Source organism: Tamandua tetradactyla, chromosome 2 (genome assembly GCF_023851605.1).
Source record: "Tamandua tetradactyla isolate mTamTet1 chromosome 2, mTamTet1.pri, whole genome shotgun sequence".
Taxonomy (NCBI): Eukaryota; Metazoa; Chordata; class Mammalia; order Pilosa; family Myrmecophagidae; genus Tamandua; species Tamandua tetradactyla.
This window is the reverse complement of record NC_135328.1, coordinates 134485838-134503625: the sequence shown is the minus strand read 5'-3', so window position 1 is coordinate 134503625 and position 17788 is coordinate 134485838. Positions and strand designations below refer to the sequence as shown.

Sequence of the window (17788 nt, the reverse complement as noted above, 5' to 3'; positions counted from 1 at the left end):
TTACTTTTGGTTACTGCCTCTTAATTTTTTAGTACTACTCTGTATTAATGTAAGGTGCATTTTTGCATTTTCTATGGTTATAGAGATTTTTTTTCATGCTTCATTAAAGCATTTTTTTTTCTTTTTACATTACAACTTTGGAGTGGCTATAAGAAATATCAAGGTGTTTTTTTAAAAAAAATCTTCTCTTGTAGGTTATCCAGGGATGTTCTAATTTATTTGGAAAAGTCATACTCAAATATATGATATCTTGAATCCTTGGTATTGCAGATGATGTGAGTACATTTTTATTTGTTTATGTGTCAATGACTTGATAAAAATTCAAACAAATTAATAATTAACTATTTGTGTTGTTAAACTGCTACTAGTTAATCCAAATTCTAGGATGTCTGCCCACTTATTTTATTATATATTTTCTAAAAATAAAATACCTATGACTATGTGTAATTCTCTACCCTCCTAATAAATTTCCTTTACACATTTCTCTTATTTTATTGATTTTTCTATATCACAAAGATTTTAAAATTTTAAAGCAAGAAACTTCAGAAATTTAAGCACACAGTTTCAAAAAATATTTTTATAGACAAATTTTCACACACATATAATCTGTACATGGTCTACAATCAGTGGCTCCCAATACCATGACATAGTTCTGTGTTCATCGCCATGATCATTTTTTAGAACATTTGCATCACCAGAAAAAGAAATAAAAAGAAAAAAGAAAAGACTTATACATCCCATACTCCTAACTCCTCCCCGTCATTGACCACTAGTATTTCCATCTACCCAATTTAGTTTACCCCTTACACCCCCATTATTTATTTATTTTTTATCCATAATTTTTTACTCATCTGTCCATACCCTGGATGAAAGAAGCATCAGACACAAGGTTTTCAAAACCACACGACCACATTGTAAAACTTACGCCTTTACACAGTCATCTACAAGAATCAAGGCTACTGGAACATAGCTCAACAACTTCAGGTGCTACTCTGCAACCACTCCAATATACCACAAACTAAAAAGGGATATCTATATAATGCATACAAGTAACCTCCAGAATAACCTCTTGACTCTGAAATCTCTCAGCCACTGGAACTTTATTTTATTCCATCTTTCTCTTCCCCCTTTTGGTCAAGAAGGCTTTCTCAATCCCATGATGCCAGGTTCTGGTGAATCCCATGAGTTCTGTCTCACATTGCCAGGGAGAGTTGCACCCCTGGGAATCATGTCCCATGAAGGAGGGAAGGCAGTGTGTTCACCTGCTGGGTTAGCTTAGAGAGAGGCCACATCTGAGCAACAAAAGAGGTTCTGTGGGAGTGCCTCAGGCATAATGTTAAGTAGGCTTAGCCTATACCTTGCATGAATAAGTTTCATAGGGGCAACCCCTAAAATTGTGGACTTGGCCTTTTGTTTTGGTTGTCACCACTGCTTGTAAGCATATCAGAAATTCTCCAAACAAGAAATTTGAATATTTCCTCCATTCTTCCCTGTCCCTCAAGGGGACTTTGCAAATACTTCTTAATTCACTGCCCAAATTACTCTGGGATATATCAGAGCATCACACTAGCCTGGACAAACCAACAAACTCTGATGCCCTATTCAAGATTCCATGTCCTTATGTTGTCCAACTAAATTGACCATATAAGTTAAATTAGGTAATGCATTACCCAAAATAAAACTTCTGCACCAATTAAACATCTCTTCTTAGCTTCCTTCATATCCCTAGTTGAAGTCTGATCCCGTCTTCAACTTTTTAAACAATTCCTGTATGGGATACTGCTGACATTCATAGTTTCAGAGTTCTAACTCTGAGTCCCAAGTGTCACATAAATATCCACAGTTTCAGAGAACAATCAGGTTATATGCACATAACTCAGTATGTCAGAATTAAGAAAAAACAGTTACAACTCTGGACACATATAGTTCCCCCCTCCATTCCTCAGTCATTGTACCCTTAGGCCACCTCCATCCATTTTGAATTGTAAACACTGCCACCATAAACACCAGTATGAGCACACATGATAAGTCTATATGGCCATTTTCCTCTGGCTTTTTTATAATTGACATTTTTAATAGATAAAGGCATCATATTCAGAAACTTTTAAACTATAAATCATAGTATAGTCTTGCTCTCTTTTTTCTTTTTTCCAGATTATGGCCAGTTCTTTTAAAAGTTTTATTAGGTTTTGTGAACAATAGGATTTCAGTATTTTCAAATTTAATCCAAGTTGGTCTTATTCAGAGAAGACATTTTCCCCCCTTGGAAGATGGGTAGAAGAGAAAATAAAATGAGAAGAATTCTGGTTTGTAATTTTAAGATTATTCCCAGCCATAATGATTTTCCTATTTTATTTTTTGTTTTCTAAAGAACACACCCTATGTCAAGAGGCTCTTGAAGACTTAAAAGAAAAGGCAACACAACAACCAGCATGGAAAGTGTAAAATATACATTGTATCTTACTGTATTCATTTTATTGACTTCTTTCCAAAATAGATTAAGTCTGTGTTTTTGAAACAGTGTTCTGTGAAATCCTAGGATAGCCAAGGCTCCTCCTGGGACCTATCTACTCCTCTCAGGCACCACTCTCCTGATAACCTCTTTTACCCCCAGAGTAACTTCACATCAGTCTTTTACATATTGGATATTTGCATAGATTTTCTTATGAACAAGATAATTGATTTGCTTAATAAAGATTTAAAACAAGCTCCCTTGCCTTTACTCCCTCTGAAGAGGCCAAACTACCCAGACTCTTTCTCTCTTCCATGTACCCACCCTCTGCCCCTTTCCAAGCATGTGGTGCCTGCAGTTTATTAGTACATTTATTGGTCCAGGGACAGTGACCCATTCAGGAACAAACTGCCAGCTGAAAGCAAGGCAGGTGCCCACCCAGTTTCCTAGAGCAGGGCTTAGAGAAAGGCAGGAGTCTCAGAAGCCCAGCAGGGTCCTGGCTAAACTCTGAGTATGATTGTGGCTCCTCTTCTACCATCTTAGATCTTGCCTTCCAATTCACAGTCCCCACACATCCTTGCATGGTTCCAATGTTGACAGTAAAGGAACCTCAACAGACCTTTCTTCTCCTTATTTTCCATAAGTCTGACAAGTATTTATTCCTGCTTGTGGTTTAGTGGCCTTAAATATGGTGTGGTTTCTCTGGTTCATTGATTTTAGTATCTTTGATTTTGACCTTTTTGGCAGTGGATATTTATTTTTATTTAGTCAAATTTAATATGGCTTATTCATAGAAAAATAGGTGACCAGCAGATCACAGAAATCCTTGTGTTTGTCATAGAAATTTTACTGGAAGATTTTTTCCTTGAGTAATGCCCATTAATACTTATTTATTGCCCATCATGACTGAGATCAATGGAGTGAAGATGAAACTTGAGAAAGAAATTTAAGAATGCTGTAAATGAGGCACTACACCACAAGTTCAGCTCTCATTTCATGAATGGAATGAATTCTTGTGGGTTCAATCATGATAGATCACACATGTATTTTATAAGATCCTCTTATGATAGGTGAACACAGTCCCAGGGAATGAAAAATTAATGAGAATTGAAAATCATATGTTATTCTGAGACTAAATGCTCTATTTTCATAAAGTTCTGTCAGTTCAAGGAATCTGAATGTGGCAGACAAAAAGTAAATGAATTGAAGAAATAACAGAAACATTTATAGTTTTCTTTCTGCAGGTGTTTCTAACCACACATGACCCACCCAGATCTCACCCAGCTCCTTCCACTCCATGATTTAAAGTCACGAGTAAGTAAAAGGATCTGGATTACCTACATATAAATATGTGATGTGCAATCAAGTTGATTTGGAGGTTAGCATCCTTGAGTTTTAGTCCCCACCAGTTACTGGACTTCATTTGTGTCTGAAGTTGTACCTTAAACTCCCCTTGCCTCTCTCTCACCATCTGTGTACCAAGATAAGGATAGCAGACCCTGACTCAGAGGGTACATGAGGTTAGTGCTGGAGCCAAGTAAAGCACTGTACTCAGAATAGCTTTGCTCCATATTGATACTTTTATTCCATTTTTTAAAAAAAACCTAGGATTAGAGTTTTTTTTAATATTCAGGGAACTTTATTTTTAAAGGATAAATCAAATAAGATACAGTTTTCGTTTATCAAAAAATGTATAATCAGTCCTTAATTGGTAAAACACACTCAATTGGTAAATTACACACGAAATACAAGGAGAATGCAATTTTACATATGTAAAAGGATTGCAAGCATGCCAATTTAACAGTCAAATTAATCGATTGTACATTTTTAAAAACCCAACATTTTAAAGACAATTATCTCTAGTAAACTAAGGGGAGTTCTGATTACAGTATAATTTGACTCAAAGAAAAAAATTAAGCCACCTTCTATGGATTTGGAGAAATAAACTTATTTTAAAAGTTTGTAAAATAGATTTAATTAACAAAGATTAATGTTTCAAATGAGATTTTTTAGGTGAGAAAGGCAGGTAAAGTGATTAAAAACATGCTATTCCAAGCTCAGCTAATTCCTAGTCCTTGATTTTGAGTGCTCAGCTAGCCAGAGTAGTCGACATCTTTAACCACTCTCCCATTTTTCCATACTCAAGGGGTTATCAGAAGCTCTCTATGAGGTTCCTTCTGTGTATAGAGTAGGTAGCAGATTTCCTTTCTGTCCTTCTTAACTATTTAAAAGAGAAATCCTGAGACTACTAAGTGTATTGAAGCATCTTTTCCCCCAATTCATTGATATATAGACAGCTCAACCTTTTATTTCTTCACCAAATTATGGCTAAGAATATAAATAGCCAATATTTGCAGTTTTTCATCAGTACTAGAAAACCCAAAATGTAACTTGTTACCCTCACCCCTATTAGTAAAAAGGAAATTTGATCTATTAAAACCTGCAAAATCAGAGTTTGGCATGGGTTACCATTGCACATTTTTAGGTTTTTACTTTTAGCTGCTCTAAGATACCAGATACTAAAAGAAATATCAATGTAATGATTCAGCAATCAAACTTATTTGTCAAACTCTACCTTCTCTGTATAACTCTGCCATCACCTTTCATCTTTCTCCCAGTCTTTAGGGGTATTTTGGGCTATGTCCATTCTAACTTTTTCATGTTAGATGGGGCTTTTGATAATATGGGATAGGGGCACGGGGCTCATTGATGTTCTTAATAGGTTAGCTCTCTGCATTTTGGGAGTTAACTGGCCCAGGGACACATCTGGAAGTTGTAAGTTTCTGGAATGTTACTCTAGTGCATGGAAACTTTGTAGAATCTTATATAATGCCCTGGGTGTTATTTAGGATTGGCTGCAATGGTTTTGGTTGGGGTTTTGCAAATTATGCTAGGTAACAATGTCTAACTGAAGCTTGTGTAAGACTGACCACCAGAGTAACCTCTTGACTGTATTTGAATTCTCTCAGCCACTGGTACTTTATTTGTTACACTTCTTTTTCCACATTTAGTCAGAATGACATTGTTGACCCCAAGGTGCCAGGGCCAGACCCATCCCTGGGAGTCTTTTCCCACACTGCCAGGGAGACTTTAAACCCTGGATATCATGTCCCACAGAGGGGGTGAAGGCAATAATTTGACTTGTAGAGTTGAGCTTAGAGAGAGAGAAGCCACACATCTCAGCCACAAAACAGGTCCTCCTAAAGTAATTCTTAGGCCTATATATAGTAAGACTAAGATTTTCCACTACATGCATAAGCTTCACTAGAGAAAACCTCAATATCAAGGGTTTGGCTTATTGATTTAGGTGTCTCTAATGTTTAACACAGAAGAAGAGGTTTCCCCAGTGGTGAAGTTTAATAGTTCCATACTTTCTCTCCTATCCATCAAGGGACTTGGCCAGTACTTTCTGATTATCTGCTTAATGTATTCTGGGATATATCCAGGTATTACATTAAGCTGTACAGGATTAAAGGTCCTCATTCTTATTCTGGGCTCCTTGTGGTTAGATCATTTAAATGATCTATCTAGGCAGATTGAGTTAGATTATGTGCTACAGAAAATTTAGGTTCTGGACATGATAAAACTTTCTTCCTTTGGTCTCAAAGAGTAGATGAGGTTCCAAAATATAGACAATGTCTTCCTTGCCCCTGTGTTCTAGTTTGCTAGCTGCCAGAATGCAATATACCAGAAACAGAATGGCTTTTAAAAAGGGGAATTTAAGAAGTTGCTAGTTTATAGTTCTAAGGCTTAGAAAATATCCCAATTAAAGCAAGTCTATAGAAATGTCCAATCAAAGATGTCCATCCAGGGAAAGATACCTTGGTTTAAGAAGGCTGATGAAGTTCACAGTTTCTCTCTCAAGTGGAAGACACATGGTGAACACAGTCAGAGTTTCTCTCTCACCTGGAAAGGTACTTGGCAAACACAGTGTCATCTGCTAGCTTCTTCTGGCTTCCTGTTTCATGAAACTCCCTGGGAGGCATTTTCCTTCTTCAACTCCAAAGGTCACTGGCTGGTGGACTCTGCTTCTCATGGCTGGGTTGTTCTGCTCTGCTTTCTCTGAATCTTTCAATTTGCAAAATGTTTCCTTTTTTATAGGACTTCAGAAACTAATCAAGACCCATCCAAATGAGTGGAGACACATTTCCCCCAATCCAGTTTAACAATCACTCTTGATTGGGTTACACCTCCAGGGAGATGATCTAATTACAGATTCAAACGCACAGTATTGAATAGGGATTATTCTGCCTTTACAAAATGGGATTTAGATTAAAACATGACTTTTTCTAGGGAACATACATCCTTTCAAACCAGCACACCCTGATTTCTGAATAACCTTAATCTTGAACTGATTGGCTTCATTATTATCTCTAAATACCAGGTTGTAGATATAAAATGGCCTTTAAAAACCAAAAATATTAATTATCACTCTGGGCTTAATATGTCTGCTATAGAAGCTTACAATCTAGGCCCCTGTTTTTTCTTTTAAGTATTTTCTAAATAAAACCATACAATAATTGCTCTTTTGTTTCTGGCTTTTTGCCTCACTAAATGTCCCACAGGTTCATTCCAAATGTTACATGCCTCACAGCTTTGATCCCTTTTTTAGCAGCACAATATTCAATCATAAGTATACACCATCATTAGGCAATCTACTTCTCAGTCAGTGCATCCTTCAGCCACCTTCATTCATTTTTTTTTTCTAATCCATTTTTTTATTATTAATTAAAAAAAGAAAGAAATTAACACATTTAGAAATCATTCCATTCTACATATGCACTCAGTAATTCTTAGTATCATCACATAGATGTATGATCATCATTTCTTAGTACATTTGCATCGATTTAGGAAAAGAACTAGCAAAACAGCAGAAAAAGATATAGAATGCTAATATAGAGAAGAAAATTAAAATAATAATAATAATAAAATATATATATATATAAAAGGAAAAAGAAAAAAAACAAAAACAAAAGATACAAACAAACAAACAAACTACAGTTCAGGTGCAGCTTCATTCAGTGTTTTAACATAGTTACATTACAGTTAGGTATTATTGTGCTGTCCATTTTTGAGTTTTTGTATCTAGTCCTGTTGCACAGTCTGTATCCCTTCAGCTCCAATTACCCATTATCTTACCCTGTTTCTAACTCCTGCTGGTCTCTGTTACCAATGATATATTCCAAGTTGATTCTCAAATGTCGGTTCACATCAGTGGGACCATACAGTATTTGTCCTTTAGTTTTTGGCTAGACTCACTCAGCATAATGTTCTCTAGGTCCATCCATGTTATTACATGCTTCATAAGTTTAGTCTGTCTTAAAGCTGCATAATATTCTATCGTAGGTATACACCACAGTTTGTTTAGCCACTCATCTGTTGATGGACATTTTGGCTGTTTCCATCTCTTTGCAATTGTAAATAACGCTGCTATAAACATTGGTGTGCAAATGTCCATCTGTGTCTTTGCCCTTAAGTCCTTTGAGTAGATACCTAGCAGTGGTATTGCTGGGTTGTAATCCATTCTGCCAGTCTATGTCTTTTGATTGGGGAATTCAGTCCATTAACTTTTAGTGTTATTACTGTTTGGATAATATTTTCCCCTACCATTTTGGCTTTTGTATTATATATATCATATCTGATTTTCCTTCTTTCTGCACTTTACTCCATACCTCTCTCTTCTGTCTTTTCATATCTGACTCTAGTGCTCCCTTTAGTATTTCTTGCAGAGCTGGTCTCTTGGTCACAAATTCTCTCAGTGACTTTTTGTCTATAAATGTTTTAATTTCTCCCTCATTTTTGAAGGACAACTTTGCTGGATATAGAAGCCTTGGTTGGCAGTTTTTCTCTTTTAGTAATTTAAATATATCATCCCACTGTCTTCTAGCTTCCATGGTTTCTGCTGAGAAATCTACACATAGTCTTATTGGGTTTCCCTTGTACGTGACAGATTGTTTTTCTCTTGCTGCTTTCAAGATCCTCTCTTTCTCTTTGACCTCTGACATTCTAACTAGTAAGTGTCTTGGAGAACGCCTATTTGGGTCTATTCTCTTTGGGGTGCGCTGCACTTCTTGGATCTGTAATTTTAGGTCTTTCATAAGAGTTGGGAAATTTTCAGTGATAATTTCTTCCATTAGTTTTTCTCCTCCTTTTCCCTTCTCTTCTCCTTCTGGGACACCCACAACAGGTATATTTGTGCGCTTCATATTGTCCTTCAGTTCCCTGATCCCCTGCTCAAGTTTTTCCATTCTTTTCCCTATAGTTTCTGTTTCTTTTTGGAATTCAGATGTTCCATCCTCCAGTTCACTAATTGTAGCTTCTGTCTCTTTAAATCTACCATTGTAGGTATCCATTGTTTTTTCCATCTTTTCTACTTTGTCCTTCACTCCCATAAGTTCTGTGATTTGTTTTTTCAGGTTTTCTATTTCTTCTTTTTGTTCAGCCCATGTCTTCTTCATGTCCTCCCTCAATTTATTGATTTGGTTTTTGAAGAGGTTTTCCATTTCTGTTCGTATATTCAGCATTAGTTGTCTCAGCTCCTGTATCTCATTTGAACTATTGGTTTGTTCCTTTGACTGGGCCATATCTTCAATTTTCCGAGCGTGATCCGTTATTTTCTGCTGGTGTCTGGGCATTTGATCAGATTTCCCTAGGTGTGGGACCCGGTTGGTTGAAAGGTTTTTCTATGAAATCTCTGGGCTCTGTTTTTCTTTCCCTGCCCAGTAGGTGGCGCTCGTGGCGCTCGTCTGTCTGCATGGCAGTTGGCCCGGGAAACCGTGCGTGGAGGTGGGGGTCGCTGGCCTCCGCGGCTTGGGAGAGTGCCAGTCCTAATTGCCCAGCTGGCCCGAAACGCCAAGCGTGACGGGAGGGCCCCGCTATCCAATGTTCCCAGTCAGACCGGGGAGCCACGTGCGTGGAGGGGACCCCAGTCGCCAGCCGCCCCGGCCGGGAAAACGCGCACCCCTCGGGTATCTCACCGCAGCAGATTCTCCCTGCCCGTTCAGCTGTTCCAAAATGGGGTACGCTGTCTTTTTGGTCTCTGTCGTGACTCCGGGAGCTGTTTCATATTGTTTCTGTTTCTTTAGTTGCTTTTCTGGAGGAGGAACTAAGACCCGCGCATCTTACTAAGCCGCCATCTTCTCCGGAACTTCATTCATTTTTTAATGGCTTTTATATTCAGAATAAAGGAGGCATGTCCAAAACCTCTCCTTCATTCCAGCTTCCTCTGATAAACATTTAACAGTTAAAAAAAAAGAATTAAAAAACATTTTTAAAATGTAAATAATCATCCCAGCTCCCCCTTTCTACAAAGACATCATCTCAGCTCTAGATGCCCCTTAGGAGAAGTCTTAACTACTTTTTCTGCCTTTTTACTCCCAAACCTACCCCTCTGGCTCATGAATAATCAACAGAGTCTTTCTGGACAGGGCAAGCCACTTCCTCATGAATAGCTCATTGTCTCTCCTAGGCAGCCCCACAGAACTCATGAATATGCAAATCGATACTGAGCATTGAATATTACGCCCCTGGCCCCTCCTGGTCCCTCCTCTGCCCAGTGCTGTTTGGGCTTCTAGTCTGCTTGCCCTTGGTGCGGCTTCTGTCCCATGCTTCCCTCCCTTCCTAGGGGTAGTCTCATACTCCTTGGCTCAGGGATCCACTCTGACCCCTCAGGAGACAGGTTCGTGTTCATGCATTGGGAGGTCTAGGCAGGCTCTACAGGCAGGCCAGGGCATGGGGATGAGGGAAGGCTTATGGGGCCTTGCCTCCTGTGTAGCCTTAACATCCAGGGCAGCCCACTTCAGGCCTTCTTGAGGAGGCACCTCAATATAGGGTAAGAGGGTAGGAGCCTTTTCCCAAGGTCCAGGGCCAGGCTTAGAGCCTGAAGGGACATCAGGGTGAGGGTTTGCAAGGGGTCCCAGAGGGGCCTGAGGCCAGCACAGTGTGACTTGGGGGAAGGGAACAGAGCATAGATGGGTGTTGTGTCAATGCAAAAGTGGGTAGTAAAGATCCAGAGGGTGGACTTTCCAGGACTTGTGGGCAAGTCCAACTGCCCTAGTACACCCAAGCAACATTTTGCATTATTTAAATTTTTTAGAACACCATTTTAAATTTATTTTTTATTTGTTAAAGCATGTGTAATATAAAATCTTCCATTTTAACCATCTGTAATTGATACTGTGACATTAACTACATTACAATGTTGTGTTACCACCACTATCATTCATCTCCAAAACTGCTTCATCAACCAAAACAAGTATTCTGTACCCATTAAGAGTAATTCTACATTCTCATATCTCACTATCTCATTAGAGTCCCCTGGTAACCTCTAATCTACTTTCTGTCTTTATGAATTTGCTTATTCTAAATATTTCATATAAGTAGAATCATACAATATTTATCTATTTGTATCTTTTTTATTTCATTATCATAATGTTTCCAGGTTCCTCTATGTTGTAGCATGTATCAGAACCTAATTCATTTTTTAAAACTAAATAATGTTCTATTGTGTGCACATACCATATCTTGTCATCTGTCAATGGATATTAGGGCTGTCTCTACCTTTTGGCTATCGTGAATGATGTGTGAACACCATTTTAATTTTGAATATCAAAAATTACTTGAATGTATCTATCAGGTACTTACTGAAGCTCCAGAGATAGTTACAGTTTTCTGCAGAGGCTTAGAGGTGGTAATCTTGTTGGAAGTGGGAGGCTATCCCTAGCCTTGTCCTAAAGCCATGCTTCATGGCAAGCCCTCCATGTTTACATGGTTTGTTATTTTGGGAGGTGCTCTGGGGTAAACAGAGTTCATGGAAATTAGTGGGGTCCAGGCCTCCAAGAAACACTTGGACATTCATTAGTCTCTAGCTTATTATTTCATCTTGCTGACCTTTCAAGATATATTTTATCTGTATTAGCACAAGCATATTAGTTGAAAATTGAAGCCAAGAGTACTTTGATTTTCACACTCAGACCTACATGCTGGCTCCATGCTCATCAGTAGGGAAAGCAATATGTGAGTTCACTTTTCTAGTATTTTCAAGAATTTTAGAAAAGTCTGTAGCAGCAGGAATCTTACATAATGGTAAAGAACAAAAGCCTTTGCTGTCCTTGGAAGAATTGGTAAGAAACTGCACAGAACATAAAAGCACAAGTTTTATGACAATTTTTACAAGCAAAAATATATCCATTAAATAAGGAATTAGAATGGGTTCTTTTGAGAAAAGCAGGAAAGAGGGACATATATAAAATAGGATAAATGACAGAGAGAGAGAGAGAACAAGAGAGGAACCTTGCAGAGACCAACGATGAGAGTGTACCATGGACTGAGGAGTGTGATGAAGTCAACTTCCTACACCAGAAGTTTAAATTCAAGAAACAGAATGTCTAGGGTAGAACTGCGAACCACTGTACAATGACTTTTTAATGTTTTTTCTTATTTATTTATTTATTATTTTGCAAGGGCAGGCATCAGGAATTGAACCCAGGTCTCTGGAATGTGGCAGGCAAGAATTCTGCCTCTGAATCACCATTACACCTCCTCCACATTAGCTTTTTGTAAGTTAGCTAACCTTTCTATCCTTCAGTTCATCATCTGTAAAATGGGGATATTGTTAGTACCTACCCCATGAGGTTCTGATGAGGGTGGAATGAATCTGAATGTGAAAAGTGCTTAGAAGAGTACCTGGCCTATAATGACATCAATTATAGGGTTGTTGTCAAAGTCAAATAAAACAGTCCATATAAAGGGCTTAACACAGCAACTATTCCATTGTTATCAATAGATCTAGTTAGAGGATTATTGCAGTCACCATCACCATCATTTCTTTGAGGGGCCAACCCATTCCCCTGGCCACCTACCAAGGGATAGCTGGAGACAGTTTTGCCCAGTAGAAAGTTGGCATTCTCTCCTATATTCAAATTCTATCTCCATCATTTCCTCTTGTGACTTTTCTGTTTTGATATATTCCAGGGACAGAAATACTTTAACATCTGCATGAACATGAATTAATGTGGAACAATAGTGTGGTAGTTGGATTCAGTTGTCAACTTGGCCAGGTGAAGGCACCTAGTTCTGTTGCTGTAGGACTTGAGCCAATGGTACATGAACCTCATCTGTTGCTAATTACATCTGCAGTTGGATAGGAGGCGTGCCTGCTGCAATGAATGAGGTTTGACTTAATTGGCTGGTGCTTAAATGAGAGAACACAATGTAGCACAGCCTAAGCAGCTCAGCATTCCTCATCTCAGCACACGCAGCTCAGCCCAGGCCTTTAGAGATGCAGAAAGAAGTCACCCTGGGGAAAGTTGTTGGAACCCAGGGGCCTGGAGAGAAGGCCAGCAGAGACCATCCTGTGCCTTCCACATAAGAAAGAACCTCAGTGGAAAGTTAGCTGCCTTTCCTCTGAAGAACTAACAAAATAAATCCCCTTTTATTAAAAGCTAATCCATCTTTGGTGTGTTGCATTCTGGCAGCTAGCAAACCAGAACAAATAGGTTTCTCTAAAGGGCCAAAATTTGTTTATTCAACAATAGAATTTGTCTCTGAATTCAGTTAACTGACACATTATAAGTAGTACTCCCCTATCACTAATCATTTTTACCATGCACAAAATCTAAAATCTTTTCGTGTCTTCTCATTTCTCTGGAAATCTTTTAAACTGCTTGTAGTTGCAACAAGGCAAAGCTTTTATCTGCTCATATTCACTCCACTGGAGGCACAAACATTCCTCAATTTTCTGTTTTAAATTGACAACATAATATACACATATAGAATTTAATGTTAGCACATACTAAAAAGGTATAATCTCTGTATGCTCTAATAGTTTGTTTTAATGTTTTTCATTAAAGTATTTCTCTTATCTTTCCAGAAAGAGTTTTTTAAAAATTCAAAAATGTGAATTATTATACATCTTGATTTACAACTAAAAATAAAATGTTAAATTCTGTGGGTTAGAATTTCTGAACACTTTGCTTGGCATTTACCAGGAAGAACTAGAGCATCAAACCTTAAATATTTTCTATTTCAACCCCAATTAAGTTTGAGAAAAGCTATGAATTTGTTGACAGGCACAGTCCACTTAATAACTTGATGCCACCATAAAATGAGATTAATCTGGAGGAGATTTGCATGCTAGACATGTTGAACCCTTCCATGCAACTGAGTGAAGTAGTTATCTCTTAAATTTTTGTCCTATGATTTAAATAAAATGAAATGTACACATAGTAAAAACTGTAAGCAGTACAAAAAGCTCTCTAACAACAAGTAAATGTCTTTTTCTCCATTAACCAGCAAATTTGATGTCTTCAAATTCATTAAAATATCATATGAATAAATTGTGAGCTGAAGTCAACCTTGACTCTCTTATATGAAAACAAATCAGAGGTCTTTGGAATTGCATTGATTGTTTCATATTTTACTTCTGTTGCAGAAGAAAGCCATGCAATCTTCAATCTTTTTTTTTTAAACAGAAAAGCAGCATGGTAACAAGCACAGACTGCCCAGAGACAGCTAATTCCAGACAGCACTTAGACTCCAGATTCCATGGATCTGGTCACAGCTGCAGGAATTTTCTCTGGTATCATCCTTGAAATTGTACTATCATATTCACTAACAAGTCATTTTCACAATGTAAGAAAAATTTCCCTTAATAAAAATGAGATCATCTGGTCCTTATAATATGAAGAAGTTTAACTGTCAGAGATTCAAGTCATCTGGTCATTACTTCATAGAAAAATATTTTTATTTAGCATTACTTTTTATTTAGCATTAAAAAAAGCCTTAGCCATCATGACCATGCATGAATTTAAAAACAATTGCAACCTTTTCAAAAGAACAGAGGGAAGGCAAGACAACAAGGGACTAAGGATCAAGAAAGAAAGTTCCTTCAGAGAAATTCTAACTCCAGCAATGAGAAGCTAGGTGTTTTTCCTCCAAAAACAGAAGCAACACTTTCTCTTCAGGTCAGCAGGAAAGGCTTATAGAAGCACTGGCTGCGGGAGCTCAGCCATGTCCCACTTCATTGCCTTAGATCCTTCTGGTCAGTTGCAATCCTTTGGGAAAAGGGTGATGTGGACAGCATGTAAAGAGAGGCTCTCAAAGAGATGAGCTCAAAACATTTCTGCTGTCTCTTGTAAAAATACATAATGCTTCATGAATTTCTGCATCATCTTTGTGCAGGGGCCACTTCAATCTTCTCTGTATCTCCACTTGTGACTTTAATTTAACTTCTCTTAGCATCAGTTTCCCCAGGTAAGCCTTCCATACCTGTTCTCAGCATGAAATCTCACAGTTAGCACATCACTCCTTTGGAGGCTCTATTGTAGGAACCACATACATTCTTACTCTGTGTTAGCTATTGATATTGAATCTGAAACAAAGATAAGGACATGACTTCATGAAAGTAGCATTGGTCCTGGTGAATTTGCTAGGGATAACATGCCCTATAGCTACACAGGCTTCTCCTGTGTGGCTTGCATCTATAGCCCAAATATAGGGCCATTGGGAACTATCAGTGCCTCACAGAAGGAGAGGCCCAAACCAAGATGGGATTATCTCATCCACCCACCATTTTCTCAGTACCTATCTCTCATGTTCTGACTTTTCATTTTATGTTTTGTGTCAGAGTTACCAAGGACTTGTATTTGGCTCAAATGTTGTGCCGTCTCACATGTATTCTCATTTAATCCTCATAAATGTGTGAAGAAAGAACTTCTCTTTTTCCCCATTTTATTATGAGGAAAACTGAGGCACAGGGATATTGAGTAATTTACCTTAACTCATATGACTATTAAATGACTAATTCAATGGCCAAATCCAAGCAGCCTAATTGGCAGAACAACTGCTCCTATACTGTGTCTTGGAAATTCCCAGGGAGTTTGGCAGTTTGGGTAAAAATTGAAATTGAACATTTTCTTTGATCCAACAATTTTTACCTACATGAATTTATATAGTGGATCTTTATGACTTTTGTTCAAGAAATGAATACTCACTACCATGTTGCTTAAAATAGCAAAAGAAAAAATGATATGCATTCATCTATTGGAGATTGGTTAAATCATTCATGGAACATCAATGCAATGGAGTTATGCAGATTCATGAAAAAGAATAATGCAGATTTACATGCACGAATATGAAACTATCCCCAAGTTTTCCTTTTTCTCTTTCTTTATCCTTTCTTCCTTCCTTCCTTCCTTCCTTTTTCTTCCTTCCTTCCTTTTCTTTCTTTCTTCCCTCCCCCTCTTAATTTTTTTTCCAGAAAAACATTCCACCTCTCCATCCCTGGCAACTTCCAGTCTACTTTCTATCTCTGCAAATATATTATTCCTAATAAACTCTTATAAGTGATATATACCATATTTGTCCTTATGTGCTTTCTCATATTTCATTGAGCATAATGAAATATGAGAAATTTCAAGGTTTTTCCATGTTTTGGTACATCTCATGACTTTATTCTTTCCCAGGAGCTATTCTTTTCTTTTTCCAAGATTGCTTTTAATTGTTTATTTACTGATACAACTGTACAGAATTTTTATGCATAGTCAAATGTATTGATTTTTTGTTTTATAGTTTCTAGGTCATAATTTCTTTTTAAAAACCTCAACATAAATAAAATCCCTTGATATTCTCTTATATTTTCATAATTGTGAGCTGTATCATACGTACTGAAGGATACAAAAGAATATATTTACAGTTTAGTTCATAATTGCAAAGCAAATATCCATATGACCCCCATTCCAGGTCAACAAAAGGAAGAGCACCAGTATCCCAAACGCTCTCTCTGTTGCCCTTCCCATTCATACCCCTTTCCTCCTCCCTAAAGTCACCACTAGCCTGTTTTTTCTTATGTTCATATTTTTCCACCTATATTAGCATCCATAATCAAAATAGTTGTTTTCCTGGTTTCTAAATTTATAATAAATGAAAATAGCCCATGCATTATTTTGTGACTTGCTTCTTTAAGTCAACATTATGTTTGAAGATTAATATTGTTATGAGCAGCTAGATTTCAAACATTTTCATTACATTATGATTTTTCCATTTTATTTATTTAACTTTTTTATTGTACAGTATAACATATATACAAAGCAAAGAAATAAAAAAGCAATAGTTTTCAAAGCACTCTTCAACAAGTAGTTACAGGACAGATCCCAGAGTTTGTCATGGGCTACCATATGATCTTCTCATATTTTTCCTTCCAGCTGCTCCAGAATATAGGAGGTTGGAGGGCTTAAATATTTTTTTATCATCACAATTGACTTTTTTCTTTCTTTTTTGTGAAAAATAACATATATAAAAAAGAGCTATAAACTTCAAAGCACAGCAACACAATTAGTTGTAGAACATATTTCAGAGTTTGACATGGATTACAATTTCACAATTTTAGGTTTTTGCTTCTAGCTGCCCTAAAATACTGGAGACTAAAAGAGATATCAATTTAAAGATTCAACATTCATATTCATTTGTTAAATCCTGTCTTCTCTGTATAACTCCATCATCACCTTTGACCTTCCTATCCCTCTCTTTAGGGTTGTTTGGGCTATGGCCATTCTAAATTTCTAATATTGGAAGGGTCTGTCACTAATATTGGGTAGGGAGATGGAACTATCTGATGTTCTAGAGAGGCTGGGATAGGTTTCAGGACTTATCTGGACCAGGGACCCATCGAGAAGTTGTAGGTTTCTGGGAAGTTACTCTAGTGCCTGGAACCCTTGTGAAATCTTATATGTTGCCCTGTTGTTCTTTAGGATTGGCTGGAATGGTCCTGGTTGGGCATTGGAAGGTTATGATAGGTAGCAAGGTCTAACTGAAGCTTGCATAAGAGCAACCCACAGAGTAGCTTCTCGACTCCATTTGAATTTTCTCTGCCACTGATACTTTCTTAATTATATTTCTTTCCGCTGTTTTGGTCAGGATGGAATTGTTGATCCCATGATGCCAGGTATGGATTCATCCCTGTGAGCCATCTCCCATGTTGCCAGGGAGACAATCACCTCTGGATGTCATATCCCATGTAGGGGGGATGGCAATCACTTCACTTGCAGAGTTGGGCTTAGAGAGACTGAGGCACATCTGAGCAACAAAAGAGATTCTCCAGAATTAACTCTTAGGCATGCCTATAGGTAGTCTAAGCTTCCCAGGAGCTATTCTAAAGTGAAAGAAAAAAAAAGGAGATTGCAAAACAGTGTATATATTGCCTTGTTCTTAGAAAATGTATATATATGGAATTATTAAGTATTCAAGGACATGATGTATTGTCTACACTCAAATGTTTAGAGAGAGAGACAAAGCAAGTGTGGCAAAAATATTAAAAGCTGGTAGTTTATGTTGGAACTC

At 37.5% G+C, this 17788-nt stretch overlaps 1 protein-coding gene and 1 non-coding gene across 23 annotated transcripts in view; one reads left to right on the top strand and one right to left on the bottom strand.

Annotated features, from left to right (window-relative positions):
- Positions 1-17788, top strand: part of LOC143673947 (uncharacterized) — a 405211-nt gene that overhangs the window by 1820 nt on the left and 385603 nt on the right. For 21 of the 22 annotated variants that reach the window (XR_013170773.1, XM_077149104.1, XM_077149114.1 and 18 more), the window contains exons 2-4: positions 195-275; positions 2372-2441; positions 3697-3766. The gene's annotated coding sequence lies outside the window, so the exon portion shown is untranslated. The remainder of the gene's footprint in view (positions 1-194; positions 276-2371; positions 2442-3696; positions 3767-17788) is intronic. The other variant, XM_077149097.1, reaches the window with a different exon arrangement.
- Positions 14588-14690, bottom strand: LOC143675331 (U6 spliceosomal RNA). Its single transcript, XR_013171559.1, has one exon. It is a non-coding gene; the product is annotated as a U6 spliceosomal RNA (small nuclear RNA).